The sequence below is a fragment of the Motacilla alba genome, chromosome 1 (genome assembly GCF_015832195.1).
Source record: "Motacilla alba alba isolate MOTALB_02 chromosome 1, Motacilla_alba_V1.0_pri, whole genome shotgun sequence".
Lineage (NCBI taxonomy): Eukaryota > Metazoa > Chordata > Aves > Passeriformes > Motacillidae > Motacilla > Motacilla alba.
Window position 1 is genome coordinate 1 of NC_052016.1, and position 14103 is coordinate 14103.

Genomic DNA, 14103 nt, shown 5'->3' on the forward strand with positions numbered 1-14103 from the left:
ATGTACATACTATTCTTAGATATCTCTCTTACTTCTATTAATTCATAGGTAATATTTATAGATATCATTATAGATATATTTGGATCTTTGGATTTGTATTTTTAGATTATTTCTATTTATGTTACTGAGTAAAAAACCTGCCTATCAACTAATAAAAACCAAAAAAAACGCCCCGTTTATTTTAAACTGTATGTCATTATTTTTATATTTACGATCTATAGTTAGATATTTGTGCGTATATAGAATAGACTGTGTTTTGTATATGTTATACCAGGTTACAAGAACATACTATATATTACAGTTTGATTTGTTTCGATTCTTATGTTTACCCTTATAATGTGATCTTTTTAAATGGATATTTCTTTCTATTTTAAACTAGATATCGAACCCCATAAATTCACTAACCTAACACATCAGAACCACAAAAATGCTGCACCCTCCTCGGCACCGCCACGCGCTCACATCCCAGCACAACACAGAAAAACAGAGCCCGCTCCTGTTGCCAACAGAGCGGAGATCCCACAAGGCTTCCCCCGATTAGAAACTCAAACAAACCCATCTATAAAGAAATGTAAAAATCCCATTAGAGCTAGCCCAAAACCTCCGTGCTTCCTCATCATAAACTTCCTCCTCAATCAATTTCTCAGAAACCCAAAAAACTCCAATACACATCCAAAAGGAAAGAACTGCTAAGAAAAACAAAAACCTGTACAAAATAAATCAAACCAGCTCCCTAAACTCCAGACTGTACAACTGACCCTAAACATTACTAAAAAGACCCCCGAAGCTCTACCTTTATGCTAACTCACAAGTAATGAACAATAATCTGTAGAAATAATTTTAAATTTAAAAAAAACTAATGAAAAGCATAAAAAAAATTCTAAGCTATTAAAATGTCAAAAAATATCACTGCTAAAATTTTAAAAAAATATATACTGCCTATAAACACCCACCATATAAATGCTCCTGTCCCCAAAAAGAAAACTAAACCCCCCCCCCCCCCCCCCCCCCCCCACACCGGCTGCACACAACATGAAGCAAGACAATTAATTCTAAAAACCACCTTAAGCCACTACGTAAAAAAACCTTTCAAAAATTAAAAACTGCAGGTAACAAAAGCCATCCAATCACTTAAACACCCAAAACTCCAGCAGCCGAGCTGCCCCTACCAAATCTCTGTGTTTATACCTACGATAAACTAAGCCAAAATCCCAGCAATACATCTCAGAAGTCTATTAAAGAAACCTGTTGAAATTAATTCTGCCTCAAATACAAACCAAGCCATCCACAGAGTTATCTTCACTCAAAAAACAAATGACACAGAGTTAACAACACCAAAAAAGAAGACAACACACCGTACACCACCAAAGAGTATCACGTTGAAGGAAAAAAAAATAAATTATTTGGCTTTTTTTCAAACTAACTTCTTTTATTAGCTAGAACTAAAGCTTTCAAAACTCCATACGTATCGCAAGCAACGTGCAGTTCTGGTTTCTCCCCGTACACTCTTTGTACAAAGGGCCTGGGCACAGCACAGGGCCGGGATTCAATGGAATGAATGCATCCCCCACGACCTTTCAAAGAGCTCCGGCACCGCGGCTCGCAGATCCGGACTGCCGTGCTCAGCTACCCTCACGGCCACGTTCAAGCACAATCCACCAGATTGCTCAGAGAATTCCCACTAAAACTCAGCTATAATCACTGAGCAGAAAGTCCTTTGGGGTGCTGCTCCATCTCTCAGCTGCTCCGGGCAGAGGGAAGACGGCTTCTCGTCACGCACGGCAGCAGCAGCGATGGATCCTGGAGGTGGGGGGGGGGAGGGCTGGGGTTTTTTTTGTGGATGTAAAAAAAAAGGGTAATGAAATTAAACCAGGTCTGATATAAATGTCTTGAAGCGCCATTCGAGCTTCTTAAACCCAAGAAAACCGTTCCGATTCCTGAGTCCGGTCTTCCGCTGCCTCCTCGCTCTTTGCGCTCGCAGCCCGTTGCAGGAAGCTCTGCAGCCTTTCTCCCCCATCCTGTGTTAGAGAGGGGACAGCTATTAGGGGCACGCACACGCACAAACGGTCTTCAAAAAGATCAAATGCCTGCAGTAAAAATTACATAAGTAATATCCTCTCTCAAACTGTTCAAGAAAAGGGAAACTGGAGGTTTAATGTCCCTCTGAGGGATATGGGATAAAATCTTCCCCCTGAGTGTGCACACAGTAATAAAATACTGATTTTTTGGACCAAACGAGGTAGGTCTGTATGAGACCTACAGCTCAGGGGGCTTTCACGGCTCCCGGCGATGAGGACTGAGCACAGAAGAAAGTTAAAGATGAAGTGTTAGTCCCCTGAATTATTGCCCTGATGTAGGGGTTTTTTTTGGTTTGTTTTTTTTTTTTTTTTTTTTTTTTTTTGTTTTTTTTTTTTTTTTTTTTTTTTTTTTTGTTTTTGTTTTTGGTTTTTTTTTTTGTTTTTTTGTTTTGGTTTTTTTTTTTGTTTGTTTTTTGGGGTTTTTTTTGGGTTTTTGTTTTTTTTTTCCCCCTGCTAAGAGACATACCAGCTTCTTCCCTTTGTTTCTGGGTTTCCAAGTCACCCTGTAATTCGTAACCTGCACCAAGCTGACACGGCTAAGTGAGGAATCCGGCTGCTGTGCTCCAAGCCACGTGTCCCTGGCGTGACGGGAAGTCAGGAGTACAGAAACAGCTGTGGGAAGAAAGGTGAGAGGAAGATCAGAACAGATATGCTCCTAGTTCCCCACAGCTCAAGTGGAGCTGGCTTTTAAATAGCACACATAAACTTAAATTAGCAACAAGCAAAAAAAATATTCCTAACACAATAAACCCCAAAAGGCCTCAAACTACCAAAATAAAAATACCACCTAGTAAGAAACGTGAAGGCAAAAAAGAAACGTAACCAGAAACACTATCTCCCAAAGGATCCGTGTGAGATACAAAGCTGTGTTTCGTGTCAGGTACATACAGGCAGCGTGTATACTTGTGATTGTGATATGTGTAGAAACTGATCATGGGACAATTAGAGGATGAATTCTTAAAAAATAACTGAGGTAGTAAAGCATGGAAGAAGGCCTTTGAACTTATCCTTTGTTTGCAATTAACTGTTATAGCATCTGAATTAAAGCTTTAAAGATGTTGCTGCTGGACAGGAACTTTCTGCACGTAGCTAAGCATTTAACAGCTTTGCAATAATAACCTTTTGAAGTATAATTTTAGAATATTACTTGTAGTAAGGAGCTTTGAAAATATAAGTTTAGAATATATGTAAAGGAAATATGCTTATCTCAACACCTTAGCAAAACAGTAAAAAGCAGCTTAAGAAAGGAAGATGGACATCAACCCAAGGATTGATGGCTTCAACCAAGGGAAGCTGGACATCACTGTTACAAGATTTATAGTCTTTGTAATTAAAAGGTGGACCCACATCTGGAGTCCGGACCGCACCAGCTGGGAGGCCTCTTTCTTCTTTCGGAAGTCGGACCCCACCATCTGGGGATACTCCTTTCTGGGGTACATCCTGAGAAAACTAACTCACAATAGTGTATAGAATTGTGACGTAAAAATCGGGAATAGAAACTGCTGAGAAAAGCTTATGTGTACCCCTATAAATACCTGTACGCCACAACCATCGGTGTGCAGTTGGAGGGAATAGTCTAAGTCTGCTTGGGACCTCTAATTAGTTAGGGCTATCTACATTATAAACAAAAATAAGAAAAATAATCTCCTCCCAGGCAGTGTAAGGGTTAGGTACGTGCCAGGCTCACCCTTCTCTGAGATATCTGGTCCTAGGGCACAGAAAGAAGTGCCCTGAAATGCACATTTAAACCCTTAAAATGCTGAAAAAGGCAGAGCTTCCTTCAAGTGAACCCCTTCAAATGAGAAAATGGGGCAGTTGCCTCCACTGAAACTGATACAATGGCAAATAAATGCCTTCTGCCCTTTAATTTAATCCCCTAAAATATTGGGAAAAGAGCAGGTTTTCTTACTGTAAATCTCTCCAGTGATGAAAAAAATAGGGATTTTTCCCTCAATCCAAACCCTTAAGAAGGAGAGATAGCTGGGCATCCCCCTCAGTTTAAGCCTTAGGAAAACAAAAAAGAGGGTGGTTACCCTTAAATCAAACCCATAAAAAACATCGTTAAGGTTTTCCCCTTCTATTTAAACTGGAAAATAATGGAAAATGGTGACTCCCTGTCAATTAGCCCCCCTAACAGCATAGAAAAGGCAGGATTCTTTCAACTGAGACCATTAAAATTGCAGGGGAAGCAGATTCCCTCACAATTTGAACACAAAAAATAGGGGAAAGGGAAGCTTTTTCCCTCCATTTAAACCCCTTTTCTCCTAATAACCCCTCTCTTTTCTGGGAGTGCTGTGGAGGGTCTGAAGGCTCTGGGGAGGGACTGACAACAGTAAAAGGGGAAAGTTGAAAGCTCTCCCCTGGAACCCCACATGCTGCCCGGCCCGCTCAGGTGCCGCCCCTTGGCGAGAGGGTTCTTCTCTTGGCATTTTCTCGAAGCGATGCTCCGTGCCCGGGTGGGTCCGGCTGCTCCCCTGTCCCTGCTGGATGCTCCGACCGTAGCTCTGGGAGGGACGCTCGGGATACCCCCGTTAGCCCCTCTGGACTAGCATCTCCCTGTGCGGGTGTGCCCGGGGAACCCCCTGAAAGCAGCTGGTCACACGGGGTGCTGCTAGACCTTGGACTGGGGGGTGAGGTGAAGAAAGGTCCTGTGAAGAAAGTTCCCTCCCCTACACAGCCCTTCATCTGCCCCTTAAACAATGTGGTGCTAGACTTTCCTTTCCAAGGAAATTAACAGTCTTTCCCTTCTGCGTGCCCAGGGCCAAAACTGGGATTCTGCCTCCAAAACTGCAGACGGCAAACGATTTCTGGCAGACCGCAGCTGCCGAAGCCGAGAACTCTCGCTGCCCTTGGAGTGCCACGGGCCTCTTGTGAACGGACGTCCGCACGCGGCGGGGGTGAGTTTGGCTTTATGGGGAAAAGGGCTGGCGTTCCTGTCCGGGGGCCTATGCCTGCTCCGCTTCCGAACGGCGCGGGATCTCTCCCGGAGTGGAGCTGCCCCCGCCTAGAACTCGGGCTGCCCTGGCAGTTTGCTGAGCGCCTCCTGCAAACTGGCATCGGGAAACTCGGGGTGTGAGTTTTCCTGTGTGGAATTTCTCACAGACCAAAGCTAAGGGCATCTAACCCTAACTTTGACCGCAAGGACTTAGCTGGGTCTAAAACTTACGACTTTCGGACCGAGAGCGGGGGACAGGACCCGCTGTGCTGCCGCTGGCCCCTTTCTAATGCATTGCAGCCCTAAAACTTTGCCTTTTCAGAGGGTGTGTCCTCTGACCCTGCCCGTAATCTTCAAAATATGCTAAAGATTCCTAAAATAGCTTTGAAAAACCCCCAACAATACCCTAAAAAATCCCAGACAAGTCCTAAAAAACCTTCCAAAATCCCCTAAGTATGTTTAAAAGTTCTGGAACAAACCTCAAAAAAAACATGCTCAGCCTCCAAACTCTACCTATTGCTCTCTAGCCCTCAGATGTCGTCCCTATCTTTTTGCAGTGGTACTTGTTGTCCTCTGAGGGTTCTGTCATTGTCCTGGTGTGAGGGTTGCTGTCTTGTCACACCGGGAGGGTTGCGGTGTGGTCTCACTGTTGGGGTTGCTGTGTTGTGCTGCTGTTGGGGGAAAAGGCTGTTGGTAGGGGGACTGCTTAGGGTGAAGTCAGGGCTGGGGTGTGTGTACCTGAACTTGCCTCCTAAGCTGTACCCTGTAGCCCTGATTTCCACTGGACTGTCCAGCCCTCAGGTCCTCTCCCTTTACCCCTAAATCCCTCCCTCTACGCCCCAGCCTTCAGGCTCTGTGTCACCCTCAAGCCCCTTCTCAGCTGCCCTTCGGCCTCTGTGTTTCGTGCTGTGAAAAGACCCCAGAAAACCCTAAGAATTCCCTAAAAAAAGCCCTAATCTTCAAAATGTCCTAAAACCCCCCAAAGAATACCCTTAAAATACACTAAAAATACCCTACTTTTAAAAACCCCAGAACACCCCTAACAACCCCTAAATATCCCCTAAACAGTCCTAAAAGAGCTCAAAAATAGCCCAAAAATCCTTAAAATGCCCTGACAAGACCTTTAAAACAGACCTAAAAATTCCCTCAGAAACTGTAGAAATACCCTATATCTAAAAAAGTCCTCCACATACCCTCAATAGTCCTAAAAAAGCCCCAAGAAGACTCAGAAACCCCCCTAAAAATTCTAAAAACTACTAAGAAAGCCCTTAAAATACCCTAAAAAGACCTCTTAAAAGCCCTGAAAGAGCCCTAAAATTATCCTAAACGTTCCCAGAAAATCCCTAAAAAACTCCCACAAACACAACCCTAAAATATCCTTTGCAACCCCTGAAAAAAGCCCTAAAAAATGCACATCCCCCAACTCCTACCTTTCACTGTCTAGCCCACAAACATCATCGCTACCTTTTTACTACGGTCGCTGCCTTGTGCTGTTGTTGGGGAAAACTGGTGTCCTAGGGGTGCTGTTTGGGGTGAGCTTAGGGGGCTGAGGTGAGGGCTTCTGCACCTGTAGCCTAACCTTACCTATTACTCTGGGTCCTGTCCTTTTTACCCCTAACCCTCAGTGTAAGCTGCCCACTTGTCAAACCCCCCCTCTTTGCCCCTCAGCCCGGAATGTCTGTGTGTCACCCCAAGCCCTGCAACGTTGTCCCTTGGCCTCCTAACCTCCGATGGACGCTCTCCACCCGGGTAGGGTTGGTTTTTAGGGTGAGGTTAGGGGAGGTGTGAGTGCTGGTTCACCTGTCACCCTCAGGCACCCCCCACTTTTCCCCTCAAGGCTCTCCCCAAGCCTCTTCTTGTCACCCTCAAGTTCCCTAGAGTAGCCTCTCAGCATCTCTGTGACAATCTGGACCCCCCAGTCGCTCCTAAAGATTCCTTCTGCCTCTCAGCTACCCGATCCTCTGTCACCCTCCAGCCTACCCTCCTCAGCCCGCATCCTTTGTGACACCTTGCAGCCCAGCATCCACAGCGGCCAAAACCCGAAAATTCTGCTACTCACCATTCTCCTAAGAATGCCGGGCTCCTCGGGGCGCACGCTTCGGCTGCGCTCGGAGGCCGACGCCGTCGTCGCAGAGCCTGCCTGGATTAAGAAGAGATGAGGTGATTTGGCATTGCTGAAACGTGACGGGACGTTGGCTCGTTCTCCTCGCGGGGAGCGGACAGAGCGACCGGCACCGGCCGGGACCAGCGCAGCGCCCGCGCCGCCTCTTCCGCCCGCCGGCCCGGCAAAGCCCCCCTCGACTCCGCACGGCTCGCACCGCCTGCACGCCGGACCGGCGCCGCCCCGCCGGGATTTTCCGGCACGCGGTCGCCTCCACCGTCTGGAGCGGGGCGCGCGCGGGGGCTAGGGGGGGTGCAGCCCTGTTCCGACGCCGCTCGCATGCCCCCGGCCCGTGCACCGCTGCGACCGCGCCCCTGCCGCCCGCCGAAACCGGCCCCGCCGGGCCGCCCTCGCCGCCGCCATTCACCTCAGCCACGGCGTCTCTTTACGCTTCTGAAACACCTTCGCCCCTCCCCGCTATTTACAGACACCGCCCCGCTCGCCGCTCGCTCTCCCGCCCCTCGCCCTCCCCTCCCTCGGCAGCCGTCCTTCCCCCGCCCCCCCGGCGCCCAGCTGCGAGGGGCGGGGCGCTGGCTCGGGGGGGCTGCAGTGCCGCGCTGTGTCCACAGGGGGCAGCACTCCCGCCGGCCGCAGCCGGGGGCTGCCGCTCGCCTGGAGGGAAGGGAGGCAAGAACAACAGGTGCGACCCCCTTCGAAAACTCATCAAAAATAAATGCCCCAAAAAAACCCGCACGAAAACTAAAAACACCCTGCCTTTAACCAAATAAAACCTCAAAACACCCTTTCCTTAAAATTATATTTAACTATTTTTTACATTTTTCACATTTACATTTATAGTGTATATAAAAGTACAAATTATTTCTATTCTATATTACACCTATTGCTCATACTTATTTATATTTAAACTTTTGTATATATATCTATACATTTGTATATTTAGATTTAAATATATTTAGATTAGATTTATATATATATATTTCTAAATTTAGATTTCTATTCCTAAAATACATATGTTCTTTAAAACGAAACCCCTGCCTCTAACCAAAATCTGTCCATATTTTTAATATTAATTATAAATTATTAAAAAAACCCCTGCCTCTAAACAAATAAGAACAAAAACCCATTTTATTTAAAAATATACTTAGTTTTATATTTATATTTTCCACAATTATACTCACACTTACATTTCTTTAATATTCATATATTTGATTTATAGATACATATATATCATAATGTAATACTATAGCTACAGTATGATTTACATTATGTATTTTATCAATTTCTAAGACTTAGAATTTTCTCCCTTTTATATTTTTCTATATCTTTATATATTTATGATACAGGTCTATATTTGGATTTATATTTTTAATCAGTATTTCTTTTTTTATTATTTATAGTAAAAGCCCTGCCTATAACCAAACTTTTTTTAAAAATCCCACCGTTATTTAAAAAAAAATAATTATTTTTATATTTCTATTTTTTCATATTTCTATTCACATTTATATTTTATAGTGATGTATTCCATTTGCAGACGTAAATAGCATATAGCAAAATATAATTATATATATTCTAAAAAATATATCTATTTTTAATACTTATAATATCTAATTTTATTACTTATATTAACTTAGATTTTATATATGTATTTGTTCTATATTTCTATACTTAGATTTCAAGTTTTATAATTGTTATACATGTAAAATTAAAAAGCTGCCTAAAACCATATAAAAAAAAAACAAAAAAACAAAGCCTTCATTTTTATCCCTACTTAATTATTTTTATATTATATTCTTCATATTTATATTCAATTTACAATTTGTTATATATCTTATACGGATATACTATAGTTATCGATCTATTATATATTACACATAATATATTACAATATAAGAAGATATATAGAGTATTATTGGTAATATGAAGTGTATCTAGTTCTGTTATTTTGTATTTATTTCTATTTTATGCTTTTCTATATATCTTTATATATTTATAATATATTCCTATTTTTACATCGTTGACGTTGCTGTTTATAATCTGTATTTCTATATTTTACATAAACATCTAATGGACATAAAACATTATAATATCTTCCTGATATAATACAAAACTATGCTGCATGTTCTCTTTATTTATATTTATTTTATTTGAATTTTATATCTACAATTTATATTCCCATTTCCATATTTATATCTCTGTTTTGCTTATTTACACTGGTATGGCTGGGAGGCGGGGAGACGGGACAGGACGAAAGGGGACGAAACGGGAGAGGCACGGCACTACTATTATGATTTAAATAACACCCCTGCCTCTACGCAAATGCAAGCCAAAAAGAACCCCTTTCTTTTAAACAGCATTTTAGTTTGAGAACATGCCCTATTTTTACATTGCCATTCCCATTTCAAATGTCTATGGATGGGTAGTGCTGTCTGTAGTCTATATTAGGTCTCTTCGGCTACACTCGGCTGTTCTCGACAACACTCGGCTATGGCCCGCTCTTCGGCTGCACTCGGCTACGGTCGGCTATTATCGGCTCTTCGGCTAAAGCCGGCTATTATCGGCTGCACTCGGCTCTTCGGCTGCACTCGGCTACCGTCGGCTACGCTCGGCTCTTCGGCTGCATTCGGCTACTCTCGGCTACGCCCGGCTACGCTCGGCTCTTCAGCTGCACTCGGCTGCACTCGGCTCAGCTGGATTTGCGCGCCCTTTTTGCCGCCATCTTGAGAAGGTCAAACCAGTCCGCGACACGCCACACTCAACAGGGCGGCGGGGAGGGGACCTCGGCAGGGAGATAGGCGTTTAGCGCCAATGCCTGTCACAAACCCGCCGAAATACGCCCGCCCGCGGCGCCGCTGAGCAAACAGCCCGTCTCCAAGGTACCCGAAGCGCCACAGAAAATCCCGCTCGCGCCGCGCCGGCGCCGGTGTTCCGTGCGGGCAGTCCAGTAGACGGACCGCGGTCCTCCGATTTGCGCGCCCTTTTTGCCGCCATCTTGAGAAGGTCAAACCAGTCCGCGACACGCCACACTCAACAGGGCGGCGGGGAGGGGACCTCGGCAGGGAGATAGGCGTTTAGCGCCAATGCCTGTCACAAGCCCGCCGAAATACGCCCGCCCGCGGCGCCGCTGAGCCCACAGCCCGTCTCCAAGGTACCCGAAGCGCCACAGAAAATCCCGCTCGGGCCGCGCCGGCGCCGGTGTTCCGTTCCGGCAGTCCAGTAGACGGACCGCGGTCCTCCGATTTGCGCGCCTTTTTTGCCGCCATCTTGAGAAGGTCAAGCCTGTCCGCGACACGCCGCGCCCGCCCTGCCGCCCGCCGCCGCACACAGGCGTGCCCGCCGAGCGCCGCTCGGCCGCCGAGCGCCGCTCGCCTGCACTACCGCGCTCTGCCCACAGGGTGGCAGCACCGCCGCCCGCCCCACCCCACGCCGCGGCGCTGCCGCCGGGGAAGGCGGCAAAAACCGGCAGCTGCCACCGCAACGGGAGCCGCCCCCGGCAAAAAAACCCTCCAGAATCAATGCCCCCCCGACAACGCGAAAGGAGAAAAAGAAAAAAAAAAAAACCACAAAACCCTGCCTCGAACCCAATAAGAGCAAACAAAAAACCCCAAATACCTTCTTTCAAACAATATTAACATATATTTTATTTTTATATTTTTAATCTTTATATTCATATTTTTTCGTACATGTATATTTATGTATAATATAATTGTTATTCTGTACTACATCTGCTTCTATTTATATTTCTAGTTTTATACATATCTTTATATATTGATTGTTAATTTCTACATTTAGATTTTTATATATATAGTGCTTGTATTATTTAAAATAAAACCCATGCCTCTACTCACTGACATAAAAACAAAAAAAGTACTTTCATTTAAACAGCTTTTAAATTTTATTGAACTTATATTTTTCATGTTTATATTCACATTTACATTTAAAATATATATCGATGTATAATATTATTTATATTCTATATTACCTCTCTTCCTCTTTTTAAATATTTATTTATATTTATTTATAAATATATATTTACATATTGATTTCATATTTCTAGTTTTGGAATTATATCTAAATATTATGTATATTCATATTATTTAAAATAAAACTCCTGCCTCTAACCAAATGAAAACCAATAAAAGCCCTTTCTTTTAAACCGTATTTAAATATTTTTATATTTTAATAATTATTTTCACATTTGCATTTATTGTTTTTATTGATGTATTATATTTATAAGTATATATAATATACGTCATCATGTAATAATATAATTTTAAAATTTTATTATATATCATAAGTACTGATAAAACTTCTATTCTTTTAAATTTTTGTATATATCTTTAAGTATTTATGATATATTTCTACTCTTAGATATCTACCTTTATTTTATTTTTTTTAATTTTTATAATAAAATCCCTTCTTATTCCCAAATAAAAACCAAAAACCCTTTATTTCAAACTATATTTATAATTTTTTTACTTTTTTTTAAATTTACATTCACATTTACGTTTTACGTAATATATTCCATTTTTATATATTGATGTACAATATTTAGATATATATGTGACATATGTACAATATAATAAGATATATACAGTATAATTGTATTTATTTAAATACAATATTTTTCCCCTTCTTCTTAAAATAGAGCACAGGATTGCCTGTCACCCATGTGATACTGCGGGGGAAAGAAGGAAAGGGGGCACGGGAAGAGAGGAGGGAGAGCAGGGGACGAGAAAGGGTAGGGAGGAAGGTCGGGCTGTGGAGGAAAGCGGGAGGGGAAGGGAAAGGCCGGGAGGGGGGAAGAGGGACCGTGGACAGAGGAGGGAGAGAGGGGTTTCGGGAGGGGAGAGGGAAATGGGGGAAAGAGAGATAACTAAGGGGAATGCGGGGAGGAGGAAGGAGGGGTAGAGAGAGGGACAGGCGGGGAAGGTTGACACAGCCCCGGCTCCACCCCGAGCCCGCCCCGCGCTGCCCGGGACACGAACCCCCCACGGAAACTTCGACAAAGCAGTTTCTGTGTTAAACCCCTTTTTATCCTGTAAGGAGAAAACTACCTCCTTCGTTTTCTCATTTTTCTTCTTTGATTTCAAAATCAGAGTTTCAAAAACCTACTCAAGTACAAGACTTGGTCAATAAAGTAGTCCCGTGAATTTCATAACGTACAGAAAAAGTTATACTTCTGTTTCCACAAAAAATAAACCACACAAGATTCCTACTCAAGGGTCAAACCTTATTTAAAACACATCAAAAAAAAACCCCAAGATAAACAGTTCCACAACCAAAACAAAACATATAAGTAACACTAAAACCACACATCCAAATACAGTGCTTACCAGTCACCCATGCACAAAATGCATTTCCTACATACCTTATTACTATGCCTCTTCACAACAAACCTTATCCCTCACAAACTTTAAATTGTAAATCAAAAAATCTAACACATAAACTCTAAAATACAATTTATACATTCTTACCCAAATTACAGTTAAACCACAAAAATTAAAATTACTCAAATAATTACAAATAAATACAAGTATAATATTTAGTTACAAAAAAACCCAACCAAACCAAAACAACAACAACAAAAAAACCAAAACCAAAACAAAAAAAGCCTCACAAAACCACAAAGAAGTTACCTCAAAATATCAAAACTACAATTTAAAACAATTAACCCTATAAGACCCAACATAACAAAAACACATCAAAATAAAACCAACCCAAACCCCAATCACTCGAACACAAATTTACTCCTCAGTATCAATTCCCACGAGAGCGAGGGACCGGGTCTGTTGGCCAGTTGCTGAGGGGGTCTGGGCGTAATACCAGTGGATTGTGTAAAGCACACAAACGAGAATGGGGGCTAAGAGTTGCACCAGAAATCGAGACCCGAGCAATCCCCAACTGCTTCCATCCACTGGTCACTGCTCACCTTGCCCACTTACCTTAACTGCTAACATCCTTCCCTAAAAATGAAAATGCATGTCAAAGTTCTTGCCCTCTTCTCTGCCTTCTTGCTACCAAGCAGAGGAAGCCAGACCTGAAGGAAGTTTGAGAGCCTCTCTCCTCATTATTAATTGGCAAAGCACTGTTTCTGGAATTCTAATTGGTAGGTTACATCATAGCAAATGCTCATACTCAGCTGGAAGTAGTCACTGAGTATTGTTTTCAGTAACCTTAATCAGGAAACTACTTTCTCTGTCTGGTACACAGGCAGAATTTCCCAATGAATATTTAGCAGTAACATTTTGCTTTAATTCCCTGTATGTTATTTCCATTTAATTCCCTAAATTCTTTAGGTACTGATACTTTTCTGAATGGTTGGAAGATCACAATCTTAAACTGACAACAGAAAAAGTCCAGGAGTTCCCTTGCTCAGGTTTTTTTCTTCTTTTTTGTTTTCTTCCCTCTGCTCGCTGTTCTGATTTGGTATCTGTTCTTTTTAATGTGTATTTAAAGGAGTACAATTATCAGTACTTGGGAAGATTTGTGAAGTGCTACTTCTCCATCTCGCTGGTCATGTCACAGAATCCAGCCAGCAAATTCCTGTCTGTAACTGTACCAAATTCCAGGTATTGTTACAAATAACAGACAAAGTAAATGAAACACTGTCCCTCAGGAAGATTTCCCATGTTTTTAAAATCTGTGTGGATAGATAGACAAATGGTCAGATCAAGTGTATATCAATTAGATAGAAAAATAGTCAGATCAAGTATATATCAATTTAAATCCAGAACAGCATCACTTTAAACTGTCAAAAACTTCTGGGTTTTGATGATGGTGCTAATGCTTTTTAAACTACAAAAACTGACAATACTGACCTTAAAACTGTTAGACATTTTCCAACTATTTTAATAAATACTGGAGATTAAATAAGGTGTTTACCCTCAATTTAAATACAGAAACGGAAAAGGAGATTTTTCTCCTCAATTTAAACCCTTTTCCCCAGAAAACCTCAATTTTCTGGGGTC

General features: G+C 42.6%; 1 long non-coding RNA gene across 2 annotated transcripts; it reads right to left on the reverse strand.

The window, feature by feature from the left end:
- Positions 1-2526: 2526 nt before the first annotated feature.
- Positions 2527-7619, reverse strand: LOC119701520. Of its 2 annotated transcripts, XR_005257080.1 has the most exons (3): positions 7542-7619; positions 7073-7153; positions 2527-2690 (listed from the first exon to the last, which is right to left on the reverse strand). It is a non-coding gene; the product is annotated as an uncharacterized LOC119701520 (long non-coding RNA). The 2 variants fall into 2 exon arrangements; XR_005257079.1 differs by lacking the exon at positions 7542-7619 and having other exon boundaries at positions 7073-7511.
- Between the last annotated feature and the right edge of the window lie 6484 nt (positions 7620-14103).